A 5,741-nucleotide genomic window follows, 5' to 3' on the forward strand; every position below is an offset into this window, starting at 1 on the left:
AGTTGAACTTGTGACATGGCGAAGCTTATTATAATATTATTACCATACTTCCATATCCCCTCAATGGGTTTTTCTGTGTGCATTGTAGCTAATCACATGTGCAGTTCCACTGTGGCTAGGCCCCTCCCCTGTTGCTTAACCCTTTAACAACCCCCTCCTACCTTTTGAATAGTCATAATTTCTGTTATATAACTGTATCTTTACCCTATAAAAACCTATCTTGCTTTCTCTGAAGTTTCTTCTTCATCTTGGAACTTATTCAGTTTCATGAGAGGTGTCAATCTCAATAAATGCCTATACTTGGATTAGAAGTGGTCTGACTCTGAATTCTTTGAAATGGTTCTGCTAAAACACATCATGAAACCACAACATAGGCAAACATGTAAAACTTATTTCCACATAAGTTATATTGTGAAAGAAGCAGAACAAAAGGGAAAATCCATAAAAAAGCAAAAAATAAAATGAAAATAATATGTTTCCATCTGCATTTGGATTCACAGTTCTTTTTCTTGATGTTGATAACATTTTCCATCGTGAGTCTTTTGGAACTGTCCTGGATCTTGTATTACTGAGAAGAGCAAAGTCAATCATTGAACAATGTTGTTGTTACTGTGTACAGTGTTCTCCTACTTTTACTCACTTCAGTCAGCAACTGCTCATGTAAGTCTTTCCAGATTTTTTTTCTGAAATCCACATGTTTATCATTTCTTATGGCACAATAGTATTCCATTACATTCATATATCACAAATTGCTTAGATATTTCCCAATTGAAGAGCACTGAGGGAGTTTATTATATTTCTTTTACTCTTTTATTTATTTATGCATTCATTCATATATTTATTTATTTATAGTTTTGAATATTCACTTCTATAATTTTGAGTTGTAATTTTCTTCTCCTCCCTCCCCTTCCTGCTACCCAAGATGGCATGTAATCTAATATACATATACATTCATATTAAACATTTTCACATTAATCATGTTGTAAAGAAGAATTAGAACCAAAAGTAGAAACAATGAGAAAGAAGAAATGAGAGAGAGAGAGAGAGAGAGAGAGAGAGAGAATAAATGCTAGATCTTCATTCAGATGCCATAGTTCTTTTTTATATAAATGGACAGCATTTTCCATCATGAGTCTTTTGGAGTTGTCTTGGATCCTTGCTTTACTAAAAAGAGCTAAGTCTTATCAAAGTTAGTCATCACACATTGTAGCCATTTCTGCATACAATGTTTTCCTGATTCTGTTCCTTTCACTCAGCATCAGCTCATGTGTTTCCAGGCTTTTCTGAAGTCTGCCTGTTCATCATATCTCATGGATCAATACTATTCCATTAATCCATATAACACAATTTATGCATTCCTTTCCCAATTGATGGGCACCTCCTCAACTTCGAATTCTTTGCCAACACATAAAGAGCTGCTCTAAATATTTTTGTACATAAGGGTCTTTTTCCCATTTGTATGATCTCTTTGGGATACAGCCCTAGAAATGGTATTGTTGGGTCAAAGGGTATGTGCAGTTTTATAGACCTTTTGGCATAGTTCCAAATTGTTCTCCATAATGATTGGATCAGTATACAACTCCACCAGCAATGCATTAGTGTTCCAATTTTCCTACATCTTCTCCAGCATTTGTCATTTTCCTGTTTTATCATATTAGTCAATCTCATAGGTGTGATGTAGTACTTTAGAATTATTTTGATTTGCATTTCTCTGATCAACATATATATATGACAATAAAGAGTTTTAGTTCATTCCTCTGAAAACTGCCTGTTCATATCTTTTGACCATTTATCAATAATTGGGGAATGATGTATTTTATTGTATTTTATCAATTTGACTCCTTTCTCTACATATTTTAGAAATAAGGCTTTTATCAGAGATGCTGGCTGTAAAATTTCCTCCAGCTTTATTCTACCCTTTTAATGTTGGTTGCATTGGCTTTATTCATGCATTTTTTTTAAAATTTAATGTAACCAAAACTATCCATTTTGCATTTCACAATGTTCTCTATCTCTTCTTTTGTTGTAAATTCTTCCCTTCTCCATGATCGGACAGGTAAACTCGTCCTTGCTTTCCTAATTTGCTTATAGTTTAACCCTTTTTATCTAAATTGTGTACCCATTTTGACCTTATCTTAGTATATGGTGTAAGATACTGCTCTATACTCAGTTTCTACGATGCTATTTTTCAGTTTTCCCACCAGTTTTTATCAAATAATTAGTTCTTATCCCAGAAGCTGGAGTCTTTGTGTTTGTCAAACAGTAGATTACTATGGTCAATGATTACTTTGCTTTGTGTCCCTAACCTATTCCACTGATCCACCACTCTATTTCTTAGCCAGTATCAAATAGACATTGTGATTGCTGGTTTATAATACAGTTTTAGATCTGGTATGGCTAGGTCACCTTGAGAGACCCTATTTTCAATGAAGAAGATGGAGCAAGTAAGAATGGAAAAGCACAGTAAAAATGTTGAGTAAATTTGGATGAGAGATTTGGGAAGCAGATAGGTTGGTGTGAAAAATAGTAATGGAATAATCAATGGAAGATGGATAATTAGGTTTGAATAATAACAATCACGAATTCAGATTGACTGGATTGGGGTGGGTATGATACTTAGCAAGATGGTAATCATTGAAAACTTTGTCATTTTAGGTTATCATTCATGGGAGTTCTTTTTGTTACTGGAAAGGTAAGTGTGTGTAGAGTTTGTGTGGAAAGTGCTGGACAAGGAAACCATAGGCATTGTGGATATATAGGTGGCGACAGGTGCTACCTGTTTATGTTCTTTTTTTATTCCCCTTAAAGTTCTATTTTTTAAAATCTTATAAGTATCTCAAAATAAAACTTCATGATTCACTAAAAATATCTTTTTTTGCTGCAAAAAGCATTTGAGAATCACAGCCTGTCATCAGAGAACTATGTTGATTCACATTTTATTATAATCCTATAGGTCAAGATTAAATCACAGTTCACCTGCCTACAGCTAAAGAATACAACAAATATGTGCCAATGAGAAAGGTGGGAGATCGAAGTAGTCAGAGGGAATGCCTTTCTTGAAGCAACTTTGGAAGGGAAGAAGGAAAACAAGGAGGAGAAGGAGAAGGAGGAGGAAGAAGGGAGCAAGGAAGGAGAGAAGGAATGAAGGAACAAAGGAAGGAAGAAAAGAAATAAGGAAGGAAGAAAGGAAGGAAAGAACATTCTTACATATTTGAGCTTGTAGTTTAAAGTGAGATGAAATGTTTCTTCATTGGAATCACTCCTCTCAAAAATGGCTATAATAATAAGGAATAACATTTTTTTTACTTTCATATGATGAGTTTAATTCTACAGAAAGTCATGCCATTACTCCATATTCTCTATCTAAATTTTAGTATTTGTGTATCCTTTTTTTTTTCATGATGCCAGTCTCTGTCTCCTTTGTTTATTTTTTTAAATGCTGGGAATTTTCTTTTTAGGTATTTTCCCATTTATTTATTTTTTAAAGCAATCGGGGTTAAGTAACTTGCTCAAGGTTACACAGCCAGTTGATTCTGGATGAGGTGCTAAGTATCTGAGCCGGGCTTTTGATCCCCAGGTCATCCTGACACTGGGGATGGTGCTCTTACTCGCTGAGCCACCTGGCCTCCCCTAAGTAATTGGGGTTAAGTAACTTGCTCAAGGTTACACGGCCAGGTGTTACAGTGTGGGTGCTAAGTGTCTGAGGCCAGATTCGATCCCCAGGTCATCCCAACACTGGAGCCAGTACTCTTACTCGCTGTGCTACCTGGCCACCCCATATTTTCCCATTTATTAATATTTATTTAATGAATATTTAGGGAAAGATGTGAATGTCATTTCCATATTTATTTCATATTGATTTAATTTATATGAACTTGTAAAATATATTTAATCATATTTTGAATAAGAAGTAAAGGGGAGAAAAGAGAGAGGAGAATACAAGGGCTGTTCCCATTTTTTAAATTTTTTTTTAGCAGCTTATTAATACAGTATTTATTTGTCTTCCCTCTGTCAAACCCTGAGGCCATGGCTTTCCCCAAGGCTGCCTGGTAAGATGGAGGTGGAGGTATACACAGGCTGGAAGAGACATGGAAGGACCAGGAGGACAAGGAGGAACATTCAGAAACATAGGGGGATAGAAATGGCTCCATCAAGTGGCAAAGAGGATGAGGAAGGCTACTATTAGGCAAAAGAGCCCTATGGCCTCAAGCAGGGGCAAAGCCCAGGATGGCATAGGAAAAAAGCTGCTGCTTCAGGCATAACTGATGATGAGACTTCCAAACACAGTCCCAATCCCAGCTCCAGAGCCAGCCACCCCTACAGTCCCAATGAACTTGGCTGCTGTGTCAATGTCCCTTGAGGTGGCACTAGTTTGGAATACACTTCTGGGTACAAGAGAGGTCAAGGGACCTGATGCTGCCAAAATGCTGAGATTCTCATTTATCCATACCTCTGGCTGTTTTAGCACCACTGCAGATAGTGGTCTACTCAGCAGCTGAGAGCTGCTCCTCACAAGGGCAGGGGTAGAGATGAACTTGGCAGAGTAGTACATTCTCAGCTGAAGAGCTGCTGGCAGAGCAGAGGAGACAGAGGCCCCATATTTTTAAAAACACATTCCTGCTCATGCTTCTTTCTGATTGCTTTTATTTTAAAGTTTCACTCCTGATCATCAATATTTCACAGAATTGGGGAAGCTATAGTTTATAAGAGAAAAACATGTTCATTGCCAAACTGCTACTGTTTGCCCAAATGCTACATGAATTCTCAATGTGGGGAAAAGTAAATCCTGAAGTGAGCAGAATTGGACTTGTAGACATTTCAACAAGACCTCTTCGCCATCTTCCTGACGCTTGCAGACATGAAGGTAGAGCTGTGCAGCTTTAGTGGGTACAAGATCTACTCGGGTCACGGGAGGCGCTACGCCCTCATAGACGGGAAGGTTTTCCAGTTTTTGAATGCAAAATGCGAGTCTGCATTTCTTTCAAAGAGGAACCCCCGGCAGATTAATTGGACTGTCCTGAATAGAAGAAAGCACAAGAAGGGCCAGTCGGAAGAGATTCAAAAGAAAAGAACTCGCAGGGCTGTTAAATTCCAAAGGGCCATCACTGGGGCTTCTCTTGCTGATATAATGGCCAAGAGGAACCAGAAACCTGAAGTTCAAAAGGCCCAATGAAAACAAGCCATCAGGGCTGCTAAGGAAGCAAAAAAGGCTAAGCAAGCAACTAAGAAGACAGCTGCATCTGCTGCTAAGGCTCCTACAAAGGCAGCACCTAAACAAAAAATTGTGAAGCCTGTGAAAGCTTCTGCACCCCGAGTTGGTGGAAAACGTTAATTGTATACTAAATTGGATTAAATAAAAGGAAATTTGAAGCAAAAAAAAAAAAAGAAGAAGAAATTTCAACAAGAAATGAGCTAGGAAGTAGGGTTGCTAACGAGTTTTAAGGCAAGTAAGTTGCCAGGGATTCAGCCTTAAGGTCCTTGGGTGAACCTAACAGAACATATTCAAGGTCCTTAAATACTCAATTCACTGTCACTTGCTTTGCCTGTTCACTGTGACTGGCATGTCTACTTCCAATTCAAGATCTTAAAACCCCTTCTTAATCAAAATGCTTCAAAACTATATACGTATAGTTCATCAAATGTACTTAGGTTTTATTTTCTCTTTAGGTGTCTCATTTCTTTCCTGAGAGAGATACTGGTAACCAGCTAATTGAAAAATGTGGGTAAACAGTTAACACTCT

General features: G+C 37.4%; 1 pseudogene; it reads left to right on the forward strand.

Moving 5' to 3' along the window:
* Positions 1-4,827: 4,827 nt before the first annotated feature.
* Positions 4,828-5,395, forward strand: LOC138155962 (large ribosomal subunit protein eL24-like; annotated as a pseudogene).
* Positions 5,396-5,741: the final 346 nt, after the last annotated feature.

The sequence above is a fragment of the Petaurus breviceps genome, unplaced genomic scaffold (assembly GCF_028583685.1).
Source record: "Petaurus breviceps papuanus isolate PSGF00001 unplaced genomic scaffold, PetGlider_PUasm1.0 98, whole genome shotgun sequence".
NCBI classification, from domain to species: Eukaryota; Metazoa; Chordata; class Mammalia; order Diprotodontia; family Petauridae; genus Petaurus; species Petaurus breviceps.